The sequence below is a fragment of the Coffea arabica genome, chromosome 4e, assembly GCF_036785885.1.
Source record: "Coffea arabica cultivar ET-39 chromosome 4e, Coffea Arabica ET-39 HiFi, whole genome shotgun sequence".
Lineage (NCBI taxonomy): Eukaryota > Viridiplantae > Streptophyta > Magnoliopsida > Gentianales > Rubiaceae > Coffea > Coffea arabica.
Genome location: NC_092317.1, coordinates 40,249,269 through 40,255,268, shown reverse-complemented (window position 1 = coordinate 40,255,268; position 6,000 = coordinate 40,249,269).

The following is a 6,000-nucleotide window of genomic DNA, read 5'->3' as shown; positions in this document are numbered from 1 at the left end:
CATGCTAAATTGCTCTCTTAGTGGGGGGCACAATTTATTTACTTTCCTATCTATTAAATCCAAAGTTTCAATGGAATGTTTTAAAATAGTTACTTTGCTATTTGTTTACCTTAATATTTTCCCCTACCCCTTCCCCCCGTTACCTTAATAATTTTATTGAATGATTCAAACAATTATACAAAATATTAATTTCATCTTAAATTCAATTGATAATCTATTAAAATTGAAAAAAAAAATGAATCTGATTTACTTATAGTTTGTATTCTTTATAGTTTGAATGGATATCTAATTGAGCATTTAAATATCAATACAAGTAACAAAAAAAATAATAGAATTCATTATCAATTAATTCTCCATAATGCAAAACATACATACATATATTATGCTACATTTGAGACTAGTTATGCAAGAATAAAAGTCTATGAGAAACAAGTGGGCTGAATACACAAAATGAAAAATAAAAGAAAGAAGTTTCCTCAACTTTTGCACATTTTGAATATAATTTCAATCTAATATACATTTCTTTTTCTTTGAAACCGTTAATATCACTATTTAAAATCTAAGATTCCATGATGATCCAAATTCAAAACATTGCTATAAAAAATGGAAAGTCAAAACTATTGAGTAGTGGCAAATTGACTTTGATCTTTAATCATCATTTTTTCATCAATTATCCTATATGCTTAAGATCTGAAACTTTGGGGACCAAATTTGTTTTGATCCAAGCATTAATGATCAGTCCTACACACATGCAGAGTATTATAAACAAGAACTATATTTCTTCCGAAATTTTGGATCCATGTCATGTATTGATTTAAATTACAACTTTTAGACTTATTCTCTTCATAATGGTTGGTTAGTGATGTGAACTATAGCTGAAAGGAAAAATAGGATACTAAAAGAAATGATGAATTCTATGTTAATAAGTTCTCATGTTCCTGATAATTTGTGGGGAAAAGCTATATTATCTGTATGTCACCTACAAAATAGGATTCCATATAAAATAACTGGCAAAACACCTTATGAGTTATAAAAAAAGTATAAACTAAATTTAAAATATTTAAAAGTATGGGGGTGTGTTGCTAAAGTGTTATTACTTGAATCTAAAAAAAGAAAATTATGTTCTAAAATTTCTGATTGTATGTTTATTGGATATACTGAACATAGTGCTGCCTATAGATTTCTTGTTTTAAAAAGTTATATACTTGATTGTAATACAATTATTGAGACAAAGAATGCTAAGTTTTTTAAACATATTTTTTCACTGTCCAATAAAATTTCTCATACACTTGTTGAAATAAATAGAGAAATAACCTCTAATGAGGAATTGAGAAGGAGTAAAAGGCCGAAAAAAGAATTTTCTTATGGAAATGATTCTCAAACTTTTCTTGTTGATAATAATCCATTAACTTATTCTGATGCTATTTCTTCTCCTGATTGCAAGTTTTGGAAAGAAACAATTAAGTCTGAAATCGATTCTATTATGAAAAATAAAACCTGAATTTTGGTATATTTACCCCTTGGTGCAAAACCTATTGGTTGCAAATAAATTTTTTTTAAAAAAATATAATTCTGATGGTTCTATAGAAAAATACAAAACTAGTTTAGTAGCAAAAAGATTTTTTCAAAAACGAAATATTGACTATTTTGACACATTTGTACCAGTAATAAGAATTTCTTCTATTTGTGTTTTATTTGCTTTAGCTTCTATCAATAAACTTGTTGTTCATCAAATAGATTTTAAATAGTTTTTTAAATGATGATTTAAAAGAAGAAATTTATATGTTTCAACTTAAGAGATATGTTATAGCTGGATAAAAAAATAAGTTGCGTAAATTAATTAAATCTCTTTATGGTCTAAAACAATCTCCTACATAGTGGTATGAGAAATTTGATCAAGTATTAATAAAAGACAGATTCTCGTCTGTAGAAGTGGATAAATGTGTGGAATCTGTTGAATGGGTCTTATTTGAGAAGAAGTTGGAGTACGAGCAGCTTGACTATAAGTCAATGCTGGAAAATTTTGCAATAATTGGAATCTATTTTGAGTTACAGGAGTAAGACTCATCTCATAGTCTTGAGGAGTCTTTGGTCTAGAGTTTCCTGCTTTTGAATCCATGATCCTGCAAAATTAACAAATAATTTTATTGAATTTCTCCCTAAGCTGTTGGATTTGGCTGTTAATATATTGAATCTCCTCTTTAGGGTGACCGGCTTTTTTGAGGACTTCTTTGAAAATGATATTAGAATTGATTTGTCTTTTGAGAAGAAAAGCTTGTTCTTTTGGAGTAGTAGCAGACCAAAAGCTATGTCTAATATGTACTATATCATGGTTTTGAATTTGATGATAAGGAATAGGCTGGATTTCTTTTTCAGAGTGTTTAAGATAGTAAGTGAAATGTCTATGGGAAATATCTGAATCTTTTCTTTGAAGAGAAGGGTTGTCTCTTTCAGCTCGTAATCTTCGAATGTATTCTTTGTGGGTTTCACGTACCATTTCCCTGTAAAAACTCTCTTGTCAAGAAGTCGGGAAGAGAATTATTTTCTCCTTTAATAAACTCTATTTCAAAATCAAATACTGATAAAATTGCTTGCTATCTAGCAAATATTTGTTTTGAAACTATATTTTGAACATCTTTTTGTAAAACTTCTTTTGCTGATTTACAATCTATTCTAAGTAAAAATTTCTTATTGTATAAATCATCTTGAAATTTTGATATACATAATACTATAGATAAAATTTCCTTTTTAATAGTTGAATAATTCTTTTGTGGTCCTGACCATGTTCCTGAATGAAATCTAACTAATTCTTCTTTTGAATCATCTATCCTTTGTTTTAAGATTCCTCCATATCCTAATTCTGATGCATCTGTTTCTACTATCATAAAAGCTTTAGAATGAGGTAAACATAAACATGGTAATGATTCAATCTTTTTTTTAAAAATATCTAACCTTTTGAGTATGTTCTTCTGTCCATGATTTAGGATTCTTTTTTAATCTATCAAACAGTATAGAACATTCTTGTCTTAATTTAGGAAAGAAATCCGCAATATAATTTAAACATCCTAAAAATCTTTGTAACTGATTTTTCTCTTTTATTTCATCTGGAAATTTATTTGCAAATTCTAAAGCTCTATTTATTAGTTTTATTGTTCCTTTATCTATATTATGTCCTAAAAATCTTATTTTGGTTTGAAATAGTTTCATTTTAGATGCTGAAACAACTAATCCATTTTTCTTAACTATTTTTAAGAATATATTTAAATGTTTAAAATGTTGTTCTAATGATTCTGAAAATATTAATACATCATCGATATAGACTATACTAAATGAACTATAAGGATTAAATTTATCATTCATTATATTTTGAAATTCTGAAAGCGCATTTTTTAATCCAAATGGCATTACCTTCCATTCATAATGACCAAAAGGTGTTGTAAATGCTGTCTTATATCTATCTTCAGGGGATATTATTATCTGCCAATATCCTGATTTTAGATCGAATTTTGAAAATATCTTTGCCTTATATAGTCTATTCAATAAATCTTTTTTATTTGGAATTGGATATCTAATCCATTGTAATACTTTATTTAATGGTTTATAATTAATAACTAATCTTGGAACTCCTCTTTCTTTTTCAGCTTGATTCATTACATAAAAAGCTGCACAACTCCAAGGTGATTTTGAGGGTGTTATTAATCCTTTATCTATTAATGCTTGTATTTCTTTTTTACAAAATTCTAATAATTCGCTATTCATTTGTATAGGTCTTGCTTTAGTTGGAATATTTTTCTCATTAAAATCTTTTTCATATGGTAATTTTATCATGTGTTGTTTTCTATCCCAAAAGGCATTCGGAATGTCTGCGCAAACTTCTTTTTTAATTAACTCTTCTAATTCTAAAATTATTTTTTGCATTTTTATTTCTTTTAATTGTTCTTCAATTTTTAAATAAGATTTTTCTTCCTTTATATAATTTATATGTTGTTTTACTTTAGTAATAGTATTTATTATTTTATAAATAGAGGATGATTGTAACATTTGTAATTCTCTTTGTTTTATTGGAGTTAAAAATTTAAAAGTAATAGTTTTTCCCATAATATTAGTAGAAATTCCTTCATGCCCTACTGAGAATGGATATATTTGAATCAAAAAAGGTGTTCCTAAGATTATATCATTACTTATATTTTTTACAATTATAAAATTATGTCTAATACAATAGTTATTATTACATATTGATCCTTTTGTAAATTTATATTTTACATCTAGATTTTCTCCATTTGCTGCCATTAAAGTTTCATTTGTTCTTTCGCAATACTTAGTAGGAATAATTCCTTCTTTAATACAACTTGAATCTGCCCCACTATCAAATAAAGCTACATAAGTTTCTTTGAAATCTTCTACTGTTATTGTGACTAAGGCATACCATTTTTGAAATGTTATTCTGTCTATTGTATTTAAATATTGTCTCTCATCTACTGGTTTCTCTGAAATAATTATTTCTTCTGAGGTTAATGTTTTTGAAGTAGAAGGTTGATTCTCTATTAATGTCATTTTAGCTTCTATTTCTAGATCTTTAGTTTTTAATTCTATAATTTATTTTTGTAATTGTTTTACTTGACTTTTTAAATTATTAATCTCTGTTTGAAGATCCTTAGTAGTTTCTTTTTTCATATTGTTTATATTAGGATATTTATCTAGTAATTTTGAAATGCTAAAGGGTTCTATTATTTTTGGCATCTTTTCTTCTTGTATAATTAAACTTTTTAATCTCTCTAAATATTCTTTCTTAGCTAAAGGGTCTTCAATTTTTTCTATCATATCTAATAAAAATTCTTTATCTTCCTTTTTTGTGATTACATTTATATATTTTGGATTACAATTACAATCTTCTCCACTTTCTGAACTATTTTCATCATTGTAATAATCATCTTCTGTACTTTGTTCTTTTTCATTTATTAATAGACTTATTATTAATTTATTCTTTATTTCTTCATCTTCTGCACAGATTTCATTTAATTTTTCTTTTAATTTGCATTTATTCGCTTTATGTCCTACTTTTCCACATTTGTAACAAACAATTTTCTTTTTATAAAATTTTTTCTTTTTCTCATATTTTTCATCTTTGTTAGATCTTTTATATTTTATATAGTTTTTATCCTTCTTATTTTTCTTTTTATATGCTGATGGTGATTTTATTCTTTTTATACCAAATGCTTCACAAAATGATCCTACTTCTTTTGTTTTTGACCCATACTTGATTTGAAATTTTAACTCTGAACATAATATTAATCCTTCTTTTTTCACAAAAGCAAATAATTGGCCAAAAGTAATATTTTCAAATGAAATAACATCTGTTCCCATTTCTTTTTGTAAATTATCCATTATTCTTTGTGAAAATAAACTTGGTAATCCTGTAATAAATCTTTCTTTCCAAAATGAAGCATTGCAATCTGGTCTTCTTAATACATTGGTTAAAAACATATCTTTATACCATCTAAAATCTGACAAAGTTGGACATCTTAAATTTGTTATAAATGTTTTATTAGCATTTTATTCTTCTTTTGGATTTCCTACAAAATACATTACTATTGTTACAATTAGAAATTCTGCAGCATCTGATTGAACTTGAATGTTGCCTTGATCATCTTCAATTTCTTGAGTATGGTCTAATATTGATAATTTATCTTGAAGTGTTAAAGCATTATCCCACCAATTTTTTAATTGTCCTATGAATCCTGATACTAACAAGGTTGCTACATTTCTTTCTTGAATATTTTTAAGCTTATAAGCTAGTCTAGCCATTCCCATTTCTTGTAAAGTGTTTAATACTTCATATTCGGCTCTTCCATCTATATTCCATTCAAAAATTGAATCGCCATCATATTTATTAGTGTGAAATTTTGATCTTTCCTCATATTGAATATCTGGAGGACTTGGTCTTGGATAATAATTTCTAGTACTTATTATATTGCATACGCATATTTAAACTTTGAATTT